General features: G+C 41.1%; 1 protein-coding gene and 1 long non-coding RNA gene across 7 annotated transcripts in view; one reads left to right on the top strand and one right to left on the bottom strand.

Annotated features, from left to right (window-relative positions):
- Positions 1–410: 410 nt before the first annotated feature.
- Positions 411–3,818, bottom strand: LOC137661544 (uncharacterized). Its single transcript, XR_011047874.1, has 3 exons — positions 3,638–3,818; positions 3,081–3,175; positions 411–876 (listed from the first exon to the last, which is right to left on the bottom strand). It is a non-coding gene; the product is annotated as an uncharacterized lncRNA (long non-coding RNA).
- A 394-nt stretch (positions 3,819–4,212) lies between these two features.
- RNF19A (ring finger protein 19A, RBR E3 ubiquitin protein ligase) overlaps positions 4,213–18,637 on the top strand; it is a 62,640-nt gene continuing 48,215 nt past the window's right edge. For 4 of the 6 annotated variants that reach the window (XM_068396577.1, XM_068396576.1, XM_068396575.1 and 1 more), the window contains exon 1: positions 4,213–4,319. The gene's annotated coding sequence lies outside the window, so the exon portion shown is untranslated. Of the gene's footprint in view, positions 4,320–8,200; positions 8,446–9,152; positions 9,295–18,637 lie in introns of those variants that run through there. The other 2 variants (XM_068396578.1, XM_068396580.1) reach the window with 2 other exon arrangements.

Consider the following 18,637-nt stretch of genomic DNA (forward strand, 5'->3'; position numbering starts at 1 on the left):
GAGCTGGAAATAAACCTATTTAATTGATTTAAACAGATTCTCTTTCTTGCAGTAGGCATGTTCTGGGGCCTGTAGTTCTAGGTATCTTAAATTTTCTACCCTTGTTTTTTCTTTGTTGACTACTGCAGAAACTGATTAGATCAGATGATGTAACTCTTAAGATATCTGAGATGTTTGAAATGGCTATGGAAGCCTTCATCTTTAATGTTTTATGACACCTCAATAATTTGGAAAGTTCTCAGCCTGCCCATTGTATATTGGTATCTTGCCACTTTGTAACTTGGATCAGTGAGGTTGCATCTACATCAGACAACTCTATTTGACACTAATCCATTATCCCAGGCTTGTCATCATGGTACCCCTGTATTTAAATATCTTTTATTTTACCTTCAGATTAATGATGCCTTTTGAGAGAATCGTGATCTGGATTTCTTCCAGAGTATGTATTTTTTAATCTACTGTGCTCAATACAATTAATGACAATTGGTGCATAGCAAATAATCTTTCACAAAGGGTAAACAGAAGCCTGACAGAATTCAACACCTGTTCCTGTCCCATGCAATTTGTATCTTAGCTATACTAATATATAATAAGATATTTATCGTATATACTGATACTTATTAGCATTGCTGATTTTTGCATGCCTGGTCTAAAGACATATTTTGCTATCAATGGATATTGCAGATATTTTAGTTCATCAAAGGCTTTTATCCTTTCTTCTTTAGTTTCAAGTCAGAATGCATTTCCATATTACATTTTCTCCAGTGGCAAAATTGATCTAGACAGTTCTCTTCCTTCCCTGTGCCACTTGTTCCTGCTGCCACATCAATCTTCTGCTACGCTTTTTGTGCAAATGCAGCCATCTGTGGGGCAACACTGTAAGACAGATCACAAAAATCAGAGGTGCTAAAAATGAACACTCCAAAAAAAAAAATTGGCAAGACAGTTGAGCTGGAAAATGTAGGAGAGTGGTGAATCCCCAAACAAAGGGTGTTCTTCAGAACAAGATGAAAGAAAGGGCAGGGACACAAATGTGTGTGTCAAAAGGGGAAAGGTTGAGGATGTCTCTTTTTCCCCTAATAGTGATGGACTGGAGACCAGATGATGGCAGAGGCTGCAGGAAATATAAAATTATCTATAGAAAAAAAAAAGGTTGGCGTTGCCAATTTTATGTTGAAGATGATGGTTGAATATTCAGATAAAGATTTCTAAGAGAGACTCAGATGTGGGATCAGAGAGATGGAAACATTTACCCATCATATTTGATACTCTTCCAACATGAGTTTAAAGAAAAGACCATACACACATGAAATTCTGGCCCAAGGCAGTGGATTTTACAGTACCCTTTCATATGAGATAGATAGCAGTGTTTCATATGTAAATACTGAAACTATACCGAGGCCAGCCGTCCATACAAGCATATGATACAAGCATAGATTATGAGAAGAATATACTAAATTAAGATAAGGTTGACTATGTCATACCCTTTCTCCATTCCCAACCACTGAGAGAAAAAGCACTTTTCTTTCTCAGTCCTGTCTGCTCACCTCTTTTCACGGTGATATGATTTTTGCCCTTCCACATTTGACAGTGTGTTGTGTGTGCTTATGTCACCTTAGAACACACCAGATGCTTTGCTTGGAGCGCAGTATTTTTGTATTCTGATATAATGCTTTGTATTTTTCTGCCAGCAGCTGAATTAAATACCCAGAATGTTTCAATCCTAGATGTTCTCCAGAAAGTGTGTTGGAAAGACAGACTTGTTTGTTTTCATAAATCTTGTATGCCTCACAAAATGCAGTGTGCAAGAGGCATTTCCTCTTCGTTAAAGGGTTTGGGCAGCCCCTACTTTTCCTTAATACCTCTTTGTCTTCCTATTCTATAATAATAAGTAAGCAAGCAAGCAAGCAAGCAAATGTCTTCCCTACATATCCAAACAAACCACTGTCAGTTTTTGTGTACAGCTTGTGCAGAAAAGATTCTCTTTCCTCCCTGTGCTTTCTGTATTTTGTTAATTGACTATTTTGAATGCTTCTGATGAAAAGCACCTACTCGGCTGCAGGCTCCCTGCTGCAGAGCTCTCAGGAGGGTGGCTGGCTGGAGGTTTGCTTTGTCCCTCATCAGCTTCAAGGAGAAACTATGTGACCACCGCAGTGACTGCTCAATCTCCCAGCACAGAATTTTAAAACGTCTGAGCTCTGTTCCCCGCCTGGTCTCCAGCATTAGCCAAGAGACTTCAGAATATTTGTACTGATTCACTGAATCCCTCTGGATGTTTAGAAAGTAATACATTACTGCATTGCTTTGCGTTTCTTATTGCTGTTTTTTGATTTATTGGTGGTTGCACATTTGAGTTGGTAAAATAGTTTGCTGTTCCTGTTCCATTCCGCCTACCCTATCATGCTATCTATACACTAATCTGCCTGCTCCCTTCTTCGTTTTCTTTCTCTCATTCATCCCTACTCTTGCCATTCCTTTTTCTCCCCTCACTTTATGAACTTCAGTTGTCTAATTCCACTTCTCTGTACCAAATCTCATACATAAGAAAGTGGCCAAGACTCTACCCTGCAAATAAGTTATATGTAACATTTTTCTGCTTATCTTATCCAACTGAATACAATGGCACTACTTACATGCCTTAAGTGACATGTGCATGTTTGCAGCACTGGAGCCTAAGTAACTCACCTACCTACTGACTTTTACAAGCAAAGAAGGAACTGCCGTGGTTTGTACACAACATACTAAAATTCCAGTATAATCTCATTGCTGTTACCCTCATTTTCCACTTCCCCTCCCTGTTTGTTGTAATCACCTATTCTGTCATTTCAGATTAAGTATCTATCTCACCGTGGAATGACTTGCATTCACTCTTAATTTGATGTACTGGAAGCAGTCGTATTGGCTTAAATGAACTATGCACATAAGCAAAGGTAAGTGTGTGTGCAAGCCTCTACCACATCGTACACTGCAAATCCCACAGGAAAAGCGCGGTATGCTTCATTCATTTTACAATATTTGCCCATTAAATGCAGGTTGGGTAATTAGTAACTTTTTCCAGAGTAAGCTTTTAGGTTTCATACCAGCTTAACGGAAGCATCACTAGTTATCTATAAGCACAGGATAAACTCCAGTTCCAGAGAATTCAGAGATGACACGAGACCGTATGAATGATTAACTAGAGAAAGAAAAAAAAAAGGACACGGTTTAAAAACGATTTAATATTAATGTACGCAAATAATTCTTAATATATGCCAGAGGACAGAGGAGAGGGATTGCACCCAGAAGCGAAGGTCAGGAGCAGCGAGCAGGCTGTGGGAGAGGGCAGCAGCTAAGACAGGATTGCAGACAGAGGGAATCCCGTGAAAGACGGCGTGAAGGTCGGTAGTGAAAGGAAACGGAGAAGCCGGACAACGGGGAGAGGTGAGCAACACAGCAGGGCCGGAGGCAGAGCTGTACTGACCGCCGGCGCCCGGGGAGCCAGGCGCTGACCGCAGTTAGCCACAGCGAGCAGGGTCATGCCGTGAAAGAAAAATTGGGGGCTTCTGGGCAAATTCTGAGACGGGCTGCATTTCACACGGCGGGAAGGGCGTGAATAGAAGAAACGTCCGTATTTTACAGCACGGGATCAGTGCTTTACCATTTCGGCGAGTGAATCAGCATTCAGCGACATCACCCCACTGAAACGCCTCAATCGCTCACTCTTCGCCTCGCACGTTTACATTTTAACGGATAGGAAGTCCGCGGAACAGTAAATAATTACTCGGTGCTGCTGCCGCTGCTGCTGGCAGCGCTGCCGAGTCCCCGCGCCCCGGCCCAGCGAGCTGACCGCTACCGGGGAGCGGACACCGCCCCCGCGCTGCCGGCGGCGAGCACCCCCCGCGCCGGGCCGGGCCACCCCCGAGCCCGGAGGAAGGGGGAGGCTCCCCCGGTTCCCACCGCCCCCGCGGCCGCGGGGCGCAGCGACGAGGCCGGCAGCGCCCCGAGGGGTGTCCGACGCCTGCTGCCTGCTGGGGCCGCCCCGCCCCAACGGCCGCCGGGGGAGGGCGAGGGGGCGGCACCGCCGTGCGCCTGAGCTCAGCGCGTCGCGGAAGCCGACAGCCCGGGCACCGCCTTCCCTCCGCGGGCTGAGCCGGCCCCGGCCCCGCGCCGCCGGGCTCGGCCCGCCCCGCCCCGCCCGGCGCCGCCCCGCCCCGGCAGCGCCGCCCCCTTCGTTTCTCTCACACACACACAGACGCACGCACACACACAGGGAGACGCTTCCTGCGTGGGGCTGGGCCCGGGCGGGCGGAACGGCGCCGCTTCTTCCCCCAGACTCGCAGGTACCGGGAGTGGGCCCGCGGCGGGGCAGGGGGCGCGGAGGGGGCCCGGCGGTGGCGCGGCCCGTCCCCCGCCTCGGGCCTCCGCCGGCGGCCGCCGCCCTGAGCGTGGCAGAGGGTGAGGGGTGGAGCGGAGCCTTCGAGCCGGAGCCGCCTCTGGGCGGGGGCCCGGGCATAGGCCCGGGCCCGGGTGAGAGAGGACCCGCGTGGGTCCCCGCTGCGGTCGGGGGAGCCGCGGCCCAGGGCTGTCCCGGGAGCCGGGGGGAAGTCGGCGGCGTCCGCCGCTGCTCCTCACATTGCTGGAGAGTGAAGTCATAGTGCCCATTGTCTCCCCTCAGCTCCCCCCGGGCGGAGCGAGGGGCCCGTCCCGCCCCGAGCCGTAGCGGAGGAGGGGGGGCTCGGCTGGGTCGGGCCGCTCCCCGCCCGAGGGAGTGGGGGAGCGGGGGAGCTGCCGGGTGGGTTTCGCTTGGCCTCGGCGTGGCGGGCGGGGGTGTGCGGGGAGGAGCTGCCGCCCGCCCGGGTGGGCCGCGGCGCCGCGGGGGGCCTCTGTGCGGGCGCCTCGCTCCCGCTGCCCGGCAGCGGCGGCGGGCCGGCGGCGGGGCCCTGGAAACTTGCACCTGAACTTGCAGGGCGCGGGGAGAGCAGTGCACGCAACCGCCGGGCCTTCAGCGCAGTCCGTGGGGTAGGGTTCGCACGCCGGCCCCCCGAGAGTTTCTCGTTTACCTCTATGTGCTCTGTTGGCCACCCCGGATCCGGTGAATCGGAGGAGTGGGGAGGGTTCGAGTAACTAAGGGTACTGTATCTCGGCTGTAAAGGTGGTGGGGGGACAAGCAGCGATGATAGCCAGCGTCTTGCCGAGTGTTTTCCCTGCCCAGGTCCTTCTGCAGAGCTGGGAGTTTTCCACCTGGCAGTGCACTACACACACAGCTATTACTGCAGGCGCATCTTGGAATGATAGGGAAAAATGGGTAACAATCTGAAAGCCAGCGTGCGTGTAAGTGAGCTGAAGAGGTGATGGTTGGCAAAGAGGGGGTGTCCTTCTGCCTGTCCCCTGCTGCTCCGGTACTTCTGGCAGGAAGCAGTGGGGCTTTGCCAAAGGGATAGTAGTGGAGGAGAGTTATGGGGATATGGCAAAGGGACAATAGTAGAATGCAGTTATTGCTGAGCAGAGAAATCAAAATTTGAAGCCTTCATGCCTCGTGGTCGCTTATTGGAAACGTGCCAGTGTTTCCCTGTGAGGAGCACAGCAAATTCCGTTTCTGTTAAAATACTGTAGTTGGCAGTGGTACTGATTAATGCTTTATCTAAATTGTCATCAAGGACAGCATTATTTTTAAAAAGCAGAGGGTAGTTTGGGAGATGGGTCTTGCGGGTTTTAATTCTGTAGGTGAATCATAAATGCATTTTTTAAAATTCAGTTTTTTCTTCAAAGTTTTTTTTTTTTTAAATAACGCCTTTTTTTGTCAACCAGAGAACAATATTTCGGTATTCAAGGAAATGTTTTTTACTAAGTTCATCGGAAAAGAAGATTTTCAGTTTAATATCCAGGTCAAACTGAAGTATAAATTCTGAATTGCACAGCTAACAGAATTCAATTGCATGCTTAGAAACGATGGCTGTGTAACATTACTTTAAAATTTCCAAAATTTTACCATTATTTAGCTGTAAACATTTAAATGCTTGCGCTTAAAGCTTTCAGAAAGCTGAGAAGGCACTTTTTTTTTTTTTTAATTGCATGTGAACTAGGCCTGTTTGGTCCAGAAAATGAAAATGAAAGTTTCAGGTTTTGCATAATGGTGATAATGCTACTCTTAAAAATGAGTTCAATAAAAGGCTTACATATGTGTAACTCTTCTAGATGCGTATTTCTTGAAGCATGCCAGAGTTTCAACTGTGGTTTATACAAGTCAGCATTTATAAAATGCTGAATTCTAGATGTTATGTTTATGTTGTCAGCTATTTTTGAGTTTGAGGGCATCGGATCATCATTTCTAAAAGAGAGAGTTGAAATGTGTATGTGTAGTTTTCTTCTCTCCCCTTCCCTTAAATCTACCAGACAAATGACATGTTTCTTATATAGAACAATCATCAGATTTTGATTAATTATACTAGCTGAGGCTCAGGAAGAAGGAAGATACTTGACAAATGTATTTGTTTACCTTTGTAGTGTGTACAAATCCTCCTCTTTCCATGAGTAAATGAATCATTAGAACTCCCTTAGCTGTAGGATTCCCAGTTAGCATTAATATATGCATTAGGAAAAATTGTTTTATGTGAATATTGTCAACCTGTGAAAGAACACAAGCCCTTGAATTCTTTTGGCAGTTTTGTAGAGCCTTTTGTGATGGAAAATGTGTGCACTTTTTATTATTGTTATTAATTAACAGCGTTTAGCTACTGTTCCCTGTGACAAAAAATTCAGACTGTATTTGTTCAGTGGGTAGGTGATTCTTCCTAACCAGCTGAATTTGATTTTCTTCTGTTTGCTTGGGTCTTTATGATCTTTACTTAGTCTTAATAAAGTATTTCTCACGAAGATTCCCCCCTACACCTCCTCTCCTTTCCAGGGAAACAAAGTAGGATGCCTAAATCTTTTCACAGGACTTCTGAATCCTGATTTGGAAGTGCTAAGAAAGGTCTTTGAAGTACAACTATGCTGGTCTGCACCACTATCCTCTGATGGCCTTAGCCAAGCTTGTGGTCTCCATTATGGGGTCAGTTTACTCTGACCCATGGTCAGACATCCATAATTAGCTTTGTGATTTGTTTTCTGAATTCTACGTAAACACCACATACCACCCTAGCAGAATAAATTTTAATACCCAACTAGAACAAGTTCATGGATATGTGTTTTAGGCTTTACTCTTAGCGTGATTTCTGGTTTGTAGCCGAGTTGTGAGTCAGTCTGATTCTTTCTTAGGGTTAACGAAGGCTCTTTGAAGCCTAACCTAAAAATTCATTCTAACGCTGGCTTATCCATAAAGAAGTTGATTTCAGATTTTTCTCTTTTTGTGTTTGTCTTCGCTCTAAGTTTCCATTGTCACTTCTATGTTAACTGAGGGAAGATTTGTAGCTGAATGAATCAGTGTACATAATACAGCTTCAAGATACTGAGAGAGGGTGTTGGTCTTATATTGCTGAAAGCATCTGAATTGCACCTGGAGATAGACTTCCACCAAGAAGGTAAAAAGTTAAACTGAGTCTTAGAAAACTGGTTGGTTTTAGTAGTGTTGCGGTGTATACTTTTTATTTATTTCTCATTCTCTGAAGTGGCAGTTTTATCCATGATTTAGTCTAATTTTAGTTTATTTCTAGCAATTTCTATGTTGTATCTTCAGTGAAATAATCTGGAAAAATTGGAACCTTTTTGTGTTGTATATAGATTAGATTTCAGATATTGTGTGTTCTACTTTAACTCGGAAAAAAAAAAGTAAAAGTCCAGATAAACTGAGTTTGAACTAAAGAGTAGAATTTCAGTCTTCCATCTTAAGTATTTACTTGAAGGTTACTTCAGAAGACCTATTCAGGCACTCTCATTTGTTTTATTTCTTAGTGCTTTGTGATTGTATAAGTAGGTATTTGGTCTGTTGCTGATGTTTATGGATTGGCAGATTTCTTCTAAACTTCTGTAAACTAATCTTCACCTCATTATCCCAGATTTTCTTGTAAGGTTATTTTTTAGCTGATGAGAAGAGACTTTGTGGAAGAGACTTTGCTCATCTGAGTCATAAGGTGGCTTAGTCTTCTTTCTTCAGTGATCTCTGGTTGTTTCATGTACATTTCTGGCAATTCTCAGGCACTGCAGAACTGTTTTACCTTGGATTTGATTACTGGTCCTTTTCTGGCATGGGTTGCTTGTTTTTTCTTTTTTTCTCTTACTGCAGGTACTGACTCAAGGATCCAAAACAAAGCAATGGATATCTAAAGAGAACTGTAAATGTTACGTGGGACTAGAATATTACAGGCCTTTACTAGAAGTCTTCTTCCTGTTGTGAGCATGGCTTATACCAGCTTTAGAATAGTCTTTGAGTTCTTCAAAGACAGTAGAATTCAGAGAAGGAAGAAAAGCCCCGTAGCAGAGTTGTGAGATGTCATTTGTGATACCACCCTTACGTCTTTCCACATTAAGGCAAGTGAGCAGTGCCTTGACTGTCTGTTTTGCTTTACTTCCATGGAAGGTGTGGCATACTTCTAAGAAGAATTATCCTTACCTTGAGGTTTATCCATGGAATAAGAAAAAGTAGGAGTGCTTCCATTTGAGGTTACTTTTTTGCAATGGAAAGATTACTGTGGGCTTTCCCACTCTTAAACTGTGTATTGAAGTCTGTCACCTGCTGGGTGACTATTAGTATCATGTTGGACAGGTAGCCAGGACACTGCAACTGTAATTGCCATTTACAAGACGAGAACAGCTGTAGAATTTTTTTTTTTTTTTTCTGAAGGATGGGTTTCCAACTGGTTCACTTCACATTGCACCAATCTGGAAACTGCTTCAACCTAAAGCAACTTAGCAAAGAGACCTAATGAAATGAGCTTAAATAAAAGTCACATATACACAGGTGTTTCCTCAGGCATTAAAACTTCCTCTCTTTAGAGACCAGCATATCCCTGAATGATGTCTTCAGCAAGACATTTGAAGGGCATCTTGCAGAAATAAATGTTTGTACTAATTCAATTTGGTATAGTCACTTGTTTTTGCTTCCTAAATAGAGCACAACTCTGTTAATGCAAGTATCCTGTTATTGTTCAGCACAAACTGTCATTGTGGGACTATGTCAGTTCTGTTCTGTTTCCATTTATAGTTCAGACAAATTACTGTTAAACATTTTTCCATAGGTCCTTTGGCTGCTCCCATAAGGCAGATAGATTAGAGCTCTTATTCTAAATTGGAGCCCCTGGCTGTCCCCTTCAGTTGTTCCGTTTAGTGAATGAAGAACTGCTTCAGCAAGAGGACTAACTCTGGAGAAAACTGTGTGCAGTAAGAATCATGTTGCTTTGTTCTCATTGTGTTTCACTGATGCTGCATATTCTCCATAAATAAAAGCATCAGTTTTAAGTTTCTCAGTTAATGATCAGATTTTTCACATAAAAGCGAACTCTGCCAGCCACATCATGTTAATCAAGTTCTGGTTTTATCTGAAAATGCTCTAATCTGTAAGACAGTTCCAGCTATACTGTTTAGTGCACTGAGTAAGACTTCTGGTGAGACAAATTTACCTCATGTATATTTTCAAGAAATGGCTTGTAGGGAGTGTGAAGTGATCTTGCACCTCCGGGGATCCATTGAACAGTGGAGGCTCAGGTGGGACTGAAGGTTTTAGTTGAGGCATGGGGATTTTACAGTGCTACCTGACTAACGTTTTGGATATGGTGACATCATAGCGCTAGTGTTGCTGCGCCTTGGTTTGATTTTAAAGTATTTATATAAAATAGCCTTGTTAACTGTCTGCTCTTAGAGAAATAAGAGTCTGTCTTAGCACCATAAGGTTGCATTCCAGAGGAAAAGACTATTGGTGGTGCCGTGCCTAAATGCATCGTTCATCCATTTCCTTTGCTGGAAGTACATAGTGCACAGAACTTACAGTATATTTCGGTGAGACTGGACAAGGGGAGGGATCTTTTGACAGATCTTCTCCAGTATTGTCATTCTACTCAGTCTTGGGGAAGAAACATTTATACTTTTTTTAGGAAATAAAAGGCTTTTATTCTATCGAAATTAGATAGTTGATGAGTGCTTTGGGCTTTTTAGGACCTGAAAATTGGGGACCATATGCTCAGCCCATATTCAGTGCTGCAGCTCTTCATTGTATCAAGATCTAATTGTACCTTGACAGTAAATGTTTTAGTAAGTATTAACGGAATATCTGTATAGGGGCTATATACAATAAGTGAAGATTCGGACAGAGAGTGGTCGTTGCAACATACTGTTTGTCTTTTCTCCTTCATATCAAAATGCTTTCTGTAGGGAGCATCCAGTTGTCCCTCAAACATCTAATAGCAGAAGAACAATTGGATGGGAATAAATAGTGGCTGTAGTGAGACCACGCAACCGGCAAAGGTGAAGCTTGCTGAGAAACTTTTCCTTCTGGTCAGCCGTTGGGAAGTATCTTACTTTGGGTCTGCCTTTTGTGTTTCCATAATAAGCAATCTAATATGGTGATTAGTGCAAAGAAATGTGGCTGTAAGATGAAATGTGTTCAAGGTTAAAGACTTTGTTTCTAGAACGTGTACTGGAAAAATAATTTTTATCAAAGACTTCTGCTCTGATGGAGGTGCTCTGACTTTGTGTTCTTCTAACTTAAGTCAAATATAAATGGAATAAAGCCTTTAAAATTAAGCTTTTTGCTGAGTTGGAGACCTTGCTTCAGTTTCCTGAGAAGAGCAGTTACCTTTCTCAGTTTCATTTTACCTGTAAAGCTGTATCTGATAGTTTTTGTTTGACTTTGCATTTTCAAAAAAAAAAAGGAGTCAAGTTTTCCTTTATATGACACTGCTAAAAATACATCTTGGGAGACCAGGAGCCCTTTTACTTAGGGTCAGAGATGGAGGTATCAAACTTCTAGGTCCTTTTTAAGCGAAGGGATCTCTAGTGCTTATAGCCTGTGAAACCAGGCTGTTGCTTTCCTGAAATGTAAGATTCTGCAGTCAGTGCAAGTTTATCTGTGGGACAACATAGAGAAGAAACCTGCAACACTGTTGTACTCACTATTTCTCTTAATTTCACACCACCATGGTTTTAAGCCAGCTCTGTTTGGACTGAGGGATTTTTGTATCTAGTGACCAAAAGTATTTTCTTCCTTAAGTTCCTACCTGTTTTCCCCCCTTTCTTTCTTCCCCTTCCTGTTCCTATTTGCTGTTGCCTTTTTTCTCCCCCTTTATGTGGCAGTATGCTTTTCTTCAGACTTTGTGGTGGTGGTGTGTAGCTGCACAAAAGTAGACTTTGCCTTCTGTGACCTGACACCAGGCAGAAATTCAGCCAGGGTAAGAATAGAAGAGAGCTCTGTAAACTCAGCACAGGAGTCCCGAGTCTTTCCATTATTAACAATTAAAGATGATTCCAAGATTAATTAGGTAATGGATTAACTAACTAATGAAAAGAGAACAAGGATAAACAAAGAGAAAGATCCTGCCTTGCAAGAATTCAGATTGTTAGGATTACATGCTGCTTGCCTGTCTGGGAAAGGAAGAACAAGCTCCCCTGTTTTCAGCATTAATTTAGTTAGTAGATAAGATATATGATGTGCCAGATAAACTTATCTTTTGCTGTTGAATTGAAGCTTTGCAAGGAGGTGGTGTTTACTGGAGAATGGGTTAAGAAATAGAACTATTCCTGTTCAGTCCTGCCCAGCAGCGTTTCATCTTTTTCTCTAAAACAGTAATCAGTGAAAATGGTTTCTTCCCACCTCCTACACCCTGCCCTAATCAGCATAATATCATGGCTGGATCTAGACCAAGAAGTGTTGTTTGAGTAAAATATGAAGACAGTGACATGCTTTTGTTTTCGTTGTTGCCGTTTTTTTTTGTTTCTGAGGTGTGAGGTACTGCTGTATTTTTTTAGGGCTCTACAGTCATACCCCTTTTCTTATCTCAAAGGTCATACAACATTACCTTTCAACCTTAGTTTCAACATAAATTATCTCCCACAAGCGGTGGGGATCTTTGCGCTGTACGCCTTTTAAAGCCATTATACAGAAAATGGCATATGCACAATTAATGTAAAGCCACAGTATGCTGCATTTGTGGGACAGATTCTCTTGAACCTTTTGTAAATTTGCTTTTGTCCATCTCTGGTGGTTAAAAGTAAAAATAATAATATGTATTTTGATATGGTTGGTGTTCCTCCTGAAATGCATGAAAATACACCTCTAAGAGTAGGCAGAAGAATAGTTTTATTGTGCTAAATTTACTATTCAGTGAGAGAACAAATTAAAGTCTGAAAGGAGGGAGCTTCCAGTTGGCAGCACAGTGAACAAAAATACAACATTTATGGAAAGCCTCAGTAGATTGATGCTTTTATCTGTAAAAAAAGCAGTGTAGGTACTGAAGCGCTCTGTAAAATGTAGTCCTTCTGAAGTTAGAACTACTCACCTTTAAAGTTCAGCTCTCTGAAATGTGTGCTTTGTACAGTTTTACTGTAGGCTAGTAACTGGATATTCGTGGTTTTGGAATATTTGGTGAAGAAGATAAAACCTTGTTTTGGTGATTTGGTTTTCTTCAAAAAAGGAAGCTATTAGATGTACCTTCATTATTGCATAACTGTCAAGTCATTTAAAGTAGTTGACTGGAATATGGCTTTGAGTAGGTATTGTCTAACTCAATATGCACTTGCAGTAACTTCTCTAATGGGCATTCTGCAAAACGATGCATTTTGTAGGTGAGGAATGGCTTAGGTTTTAATAGTGTGTAGAATGCAAAAACTGTCTTGCTGTTAAGACAAGGAGGATGCCTTCAGGATGCTGGTAGTTCAGCTTTTTTTCTCAGAAACCATAATAATGAGTGCACTAAAATACTAGAAATGGGTAGGTATGGCTTCTGCAGCAATTAGATGATTTATTTGCCCTGGTTTTGTAATGTGAAGGATTGCATGTGTCAATAAAGTTAAATTGTTTCTGTCACTGAATGGAGTTTATTGTCATTTTAAGGTTTCAGGTCAAATTCTCAAATATTAAGAAATGCCAGAATTAAGGTTGAAGCAGCAGCCATAGTTTGATCATCTTTTGTGCCTACCTTTATTAAGTTAAAGACCTTAATTACATAGCTGTGGTTTTTTGGTTTCTTTTTCTTCCCCGGAGAAGCATTCCTCAGAATACATTTGCCCTGTGCACTGGAGAGTCCATCCAGGTTGGGCATCAATAAACCTAGTCTCTAGGGCAATTGTTTCCTTCAAATAAGTTTGGAGATATAATGCAAATGAAGCAGAAAACCGAAAAGATTTTCTTCTTGCCTCATGAAGGCATCTGAATCCTGACTATGTAGTATCAGTGATATTTGTTGGTTTGGGGAGGGGAGTGTTGGGAGGGGTGTGTGTGTGTACACGGTTGATATTGCAGGTATCTTTGAAAATATAATTTGAGTGTAACATTGCCTGAAAGAAATTAAATTCTTGGGTATCTCGGATCAGGCACCTGAGGTTGGTAAATAAATCCATCCTTAATCATATGCTTTAATGTTGTATCTGTTAATAGGGATAATAACCATGCTACTTCAGTGGGATGAATATGGTATTTGACTATTTCAGCAATATTAGTCTAACATATCAGTGCTCTGCAATGGCCTTATGAGGAAATCAATTCCTGCTTTCTATGTAGCATTATATACAGGTCGTGGGGTTTTTGTTTTTTTTTTTTTTTAGATAGGAGGCACAATGAGTAAGAACAAACAAAATACGGAGTAGTGACCTGATAACTGTGAACCTGGCCAAAGATTCTACAGGGGGAAAAGGATAAAAGCCATGCAATTAAACTGTCATAATGTATTTCAGTGCTCATTTCCAAACTCCAAGACTTAATTCTGTTTACTCGATGAAGTTATTTCTAATGTAGTTTGTGTGCTGTTTCCTAGCTGTTAAAAATAATAATTGCGATCGTTATCAGCAGGTTTGGAAGCTACTCACTACGCAAACCGCTGCTATTTGAGCTAGTGGTATCTAATAATACTCTGTCATCCTTTACAGGGATCAACCCTAGACAGTATGATCCATGTGCTTATGCAGAGGGTTTTATGGCTGCCTTTGGACTGTGGAGGATGAGCTCTAGAGGATGGCATGCTTTGACAGTACAGGCCGATTTTGCTGATTTTTTTACTTGTCACGGGCGATGTACCTTTTACTTTCTGCATAGTTAACAAATAGTTTTATCCAAATCCTATTAACATTTAGTCAGTTATGGTTTTTGTCAGGAAGATATCTTAGCCAATCTAGATTCATACCCTTTTCAATACCTAACCTGATATCTTCGTCTTTCTCTCCTGTCATTTGCAGGTGCTCCCTCCCTCTGTTCCCAGTTCAGCTACTTTTTGTAGGGTCTCTTTGTTATCTTTGCCCTGTGCTTGTTAGCTCGTGTTCCTCTACTGTTGATGATCAGCCAGTCAGTTCTCCTGCCTCACTGGGTTCTTCATGAGATATATTGTCTCTATTACTTGTGCTAGAGTTCCCAGATTACTTCCCTGAAACAACTCCCGTTGGTCTCCTCAGTCTGCAATTCCCGTTTTTTCTCACATTTTTCTCTCTGGCACTCTCTCGTGGAGTCTCTGTTCAGTCATCCTATTCCTGTTTTGGTGCAGACTTAAGTTGCCCTTCTGGCAGTCACCACTTCCACTGTTGTTAGAATTACAGCATGGTTTGGGTTTAAAGATACTTTTGGAAGGCATGGAATCCAGCCCCTGCTCAAAGTAGGGCTACTCCTAGGTCAGGTTGCTCAGGATCATGTCTAAGCAAGTTTGGACTACATGCATTCTTGTTTTCATCTACTCTTTCCCCCTAACCCTCCTCTTCTCCATGACTTTAATCCTGCCCCCTCCACATTTGGTTAGAGTACCTTCTATATTGCTGTTACTTAGTAGGAGGATCTTGGAAAGGGTAAGTCAGCTTCCTAGCTTTATTTTTTGGTACTTTGACACAGCATATTGTGCACCTGGAAGTGAAAGGAAGATTCTGTTCAATTCCAGGCTGGATCAAGTTCAGGAAAGATCTTAGCAGATAAAGTATATGCTCTTTGCTGAAAATCATGTATTCTTCTCCCATTCCCAAAAACTTGCAAGCATGGCTATATTCACATTGTTTGAAGGCTGACAGCATGTACATCTGGATACACAGGTCAGAATTCAAATTCCAGCCTCAAAGTGTGCTAGTGTTAAACCTTTCCAGAGGAAATACTGCAAGTTTTGGATTTATTTTCTTTTCTAAGATAATTTTCTTCATTAAAGTGTTGTGGATTTTTGAGGGCTTGATTTTTTTTTTTTTTTTTTATTTGTTATTGGCTTAAGTAGCTTGGTTGAAATAACAGCACTGAAGAAGATCTTAGTATATAACTTTTCAGCCCAGTTTACTTGAGAAGATTCTATGCAGATTTGGAAATAGGATGTTATAGTGGGAAGCGTCAGGCAATAATACACTTACTAGCCTTTTTTTTTTTTTTACAAGAAATCATTGTCTTTTGAAATAAATGACTTAACTGTAAAAATGAGGTGAGTCAATGCATTTAACTTCTTATTACTTTGGTTTCTGTTTTCAATAGCATGCTTATATTTTTCCAATTTGACTTAATCTGACTGTCTGCTTACATTCTCCTCCCCCATAACATCTGCTGCTTAACCATGAGGTGCTATATCCATCCTTGCTTTAAGCCTGCTGCTGCCTTTTTTAGGACAGCTGTACTCTTTTATGTGCTGCGCCTATCTGGCCTGTAGAGTAAGGTCTGGTAGATGATTGGCTTTTGGGAGTTAGTCCCACAGAATAGTGTAGCAAGCGACTTTGGAACCTTAGCTGCTATCATAAGGATGTTGTTAATTTAGCGAATAGCCACAGTGGTTTAAAATGTTAAATGTGTTACCACCTCCTATTTATTAGTGTCCTCCTCTTGGAATTTACTAACCTACAGCCATCAATATAATGAAACGAATGTCCTTGCTTCCATTCAGATCTGGAGATTGAGTTTAAACGTATCTTATAGGCAGTTTAAATTGAACATCTGACCTCGCTCTGAAGAGGGCAAGGTGTCCCTGTTCTGCATTTCTGCTGCAGGGTAGGTTAACCCACAACAGAGGCAGCATAGACAACTACTTGTACGAATTTAAACCTTTTAAGCTAGTGAAGCAGGGGCTTCATCTGTAGGACTCTCAAACCACGTAGTGAAGCTTGCTGAGCATAGAGTCCCTCTATACCAGAGCCTCTTGCTCTAGATATTGGATTGCATTCCCTTTAGTATTCAACATTTTAAAATGCAGAGAAATAACTTCATATCTGTCTACATTCCTGTAGAACTTGTCTGTCATGTTTCTGTCCACATCGAGTTGCTTTGTGCATTGTTGGAGGAAATTATATTAAAATATAAAAAACCTGCAAGCTGCCTAGCTGCACACTAATAGAATTTTGTAAAGGTATTTTTCCCCACAGAAATAAATTTCTTAAAGTTATAGATAGCTTAATTAGTCTTAAACAACTCCAGGTGTTACTGTAATTTAAGTGATACTTCTCATTTTATAATCAGTTAAGTTTGAACTAAACCTGAGGGCACATTGAAAACAAATGCTGTAGTATCTTAGGGAATTGTGCAGTCTAGCTTAAAGTTTTTGGTTGTGTTTTTTTTTTTTTTTTAAAAAAAAACCTTGTCATGTCCCTAGGTATTTTACCATTTAATTAATTTTAATTGTTGAGAATTTTCTTATATTTACAACTTGAAGTGACATTGGTGTTTTCCTGGCACTGTGATCATTTAATTTTGTGCTTAGGGCCATAGAACAGTGCTTGCTAGTACTGTGGAATAATACACTGTGGTCGCTTTCTTTTTGTAAAACAGTAAGATAAATATTAGAGTATATGTTCTAGCAAGTAACTTAAGGAAATGTTTGAAAGATCTCCTGTGCTGACATAAAGTTCCTTTTTAAGAAACTTAGATAGCTTTTCAATGAAATTATACACCTGCTTCCTCTAATGTATTTGTGTAACTATTTTCTTTGGAACTGTAGGAGGAAATAAATGGTTTCAAATAAACAGTGAAGCTCCTGACTTCAAAGAACTTCCTTCAAAAGTGAAATAACTTCACTTTCCTTTCTCAAATGAATAAAAACCAAACATACCTTACTGTGTTACGTTTTCTTATCCATGTGTGTAAATCTACAGGGATTTCATCTTGGGCTTTCTATAGGAAAAGAATTATTAGTGTAGGACACCTCAAATTAGGTTACATTGGGAATGTAATTTAGTGGTGGACTTGGTAGTGTTAGGTTAACGGTTGGACTTGATGATCTTAAGGGTCTTTTCCAACCTAAATGATTCTATGATTCTGTGAATTAGTGTTGGAAAAGATTTACTGGATTTATTCTCATCCGTTGCTTATCTTTATTATGGTGATGTAAAAAGAAAAATTCTCCTTGGAGATGAGCTCCCTGGATGAGAAGAGGCAATACAGCTAAATTTGTCTGCAGTGATGCTGCAGGGCAGTGTCTTTTCTTCTTCAATGACTCCTTACCTAGAGTATCCCAAAAATAGACTAGATAGCATCTGTTCTCATGCTCTGCTTAACCAAGACATTACTTAAGGAATATAATTAAAACATAATAGTTTTTAATGGCAAAGGCTGCTTAATTAGGATGCCTGCAGATATCTGATCTTCAAATAAGCTTATATATGCACACAGATCAAATGTTCAAAAGTGTTGGACACCAATTTGTTTTCATTGTTCTTATTATAACTACAGTATTGAATCCCTCTGAAATTCTGTCTTGTTTAGATTTCATTGGCAGTTCGTTTCTTCTGCAACTCTGACCTGTAAGGACTGCTTTCCCCCATCCTCTTAGGATGCTGAGTGTGTGTACTCTTGCTGTGTTTGTAAGTGTGTTTAGCATTTTCAAAAACTTGATGCTTTTTTTTTTTTTTTTTTGCTTTGGTCCATTATCAAAACTCTTATTAAAGTGTGCTACTTTAATACTATGCTCTGTAATACAGTGCTTTCAGCAGTCCCCTGGAAATAACATCATTTCTAAGATTTCAATCAGTTCAGCTGTACTTCACAGAAATTTTTTGGTAGGTTCAGAGAAACATTTTCCAAGTCCATGATTAGTGACAGGCCAGACCAGGTGAGAATTACATATGAATATAAGGACAATGTTTTATATACCGAATGTTCTTCCAAACTCAGTAATTGGTCTGACTTCCTCTTGCTTTTAATCAGGCATATTATTAAATGTTATAGCATCAAAATAATTAAATTATTGGAAAAACGTCCCTGTCATAGCTAGATAAGAATGTACTTTGTTTCATTAGAATAAAGTTACTTTAATTCTTTTTTTTAAGGAAGCTTTTCTTCACAAGCTTGTTTGGTTAGAATAGGTTAGTATGCTTACATTGTAATAAAGTACACTGCTTTCCATCCTGCATTTGGTATTTTGGGAAGGATTTTTTTTTTTGAAAGAAAATACTTGTTAGAAAACTGAAATATTAATGTATATTTATATGGCTGTAACCTTTTAACTTCAAGGTTATATGTTCGGTTTAACACTTTTAACAAGCTGGTTCTAGATTCGAAGGAGCTTGCTTTCCTCACCAAAAATTGTATACTGATACTCTTTTTAAAAGGCAGAACTTCTTGAATTACTGGAGCATC

Source organism: Nyctibius grandis, chromosome 3 (genome assembly GCF_013368605.1).
Source record: "Nyctibius grandis isolate bNycGra1 chromosome 3, bNycGra1.pri, whole genome shotgun sequence".
Classification (NCBI taxonomy): domain Eukaryota; kingdom Metazoa; phylum Chordata; class Aves; order Nyctibiiformes; family Nyctibiidae; genus Nyctibius; species Nyctibius grandis.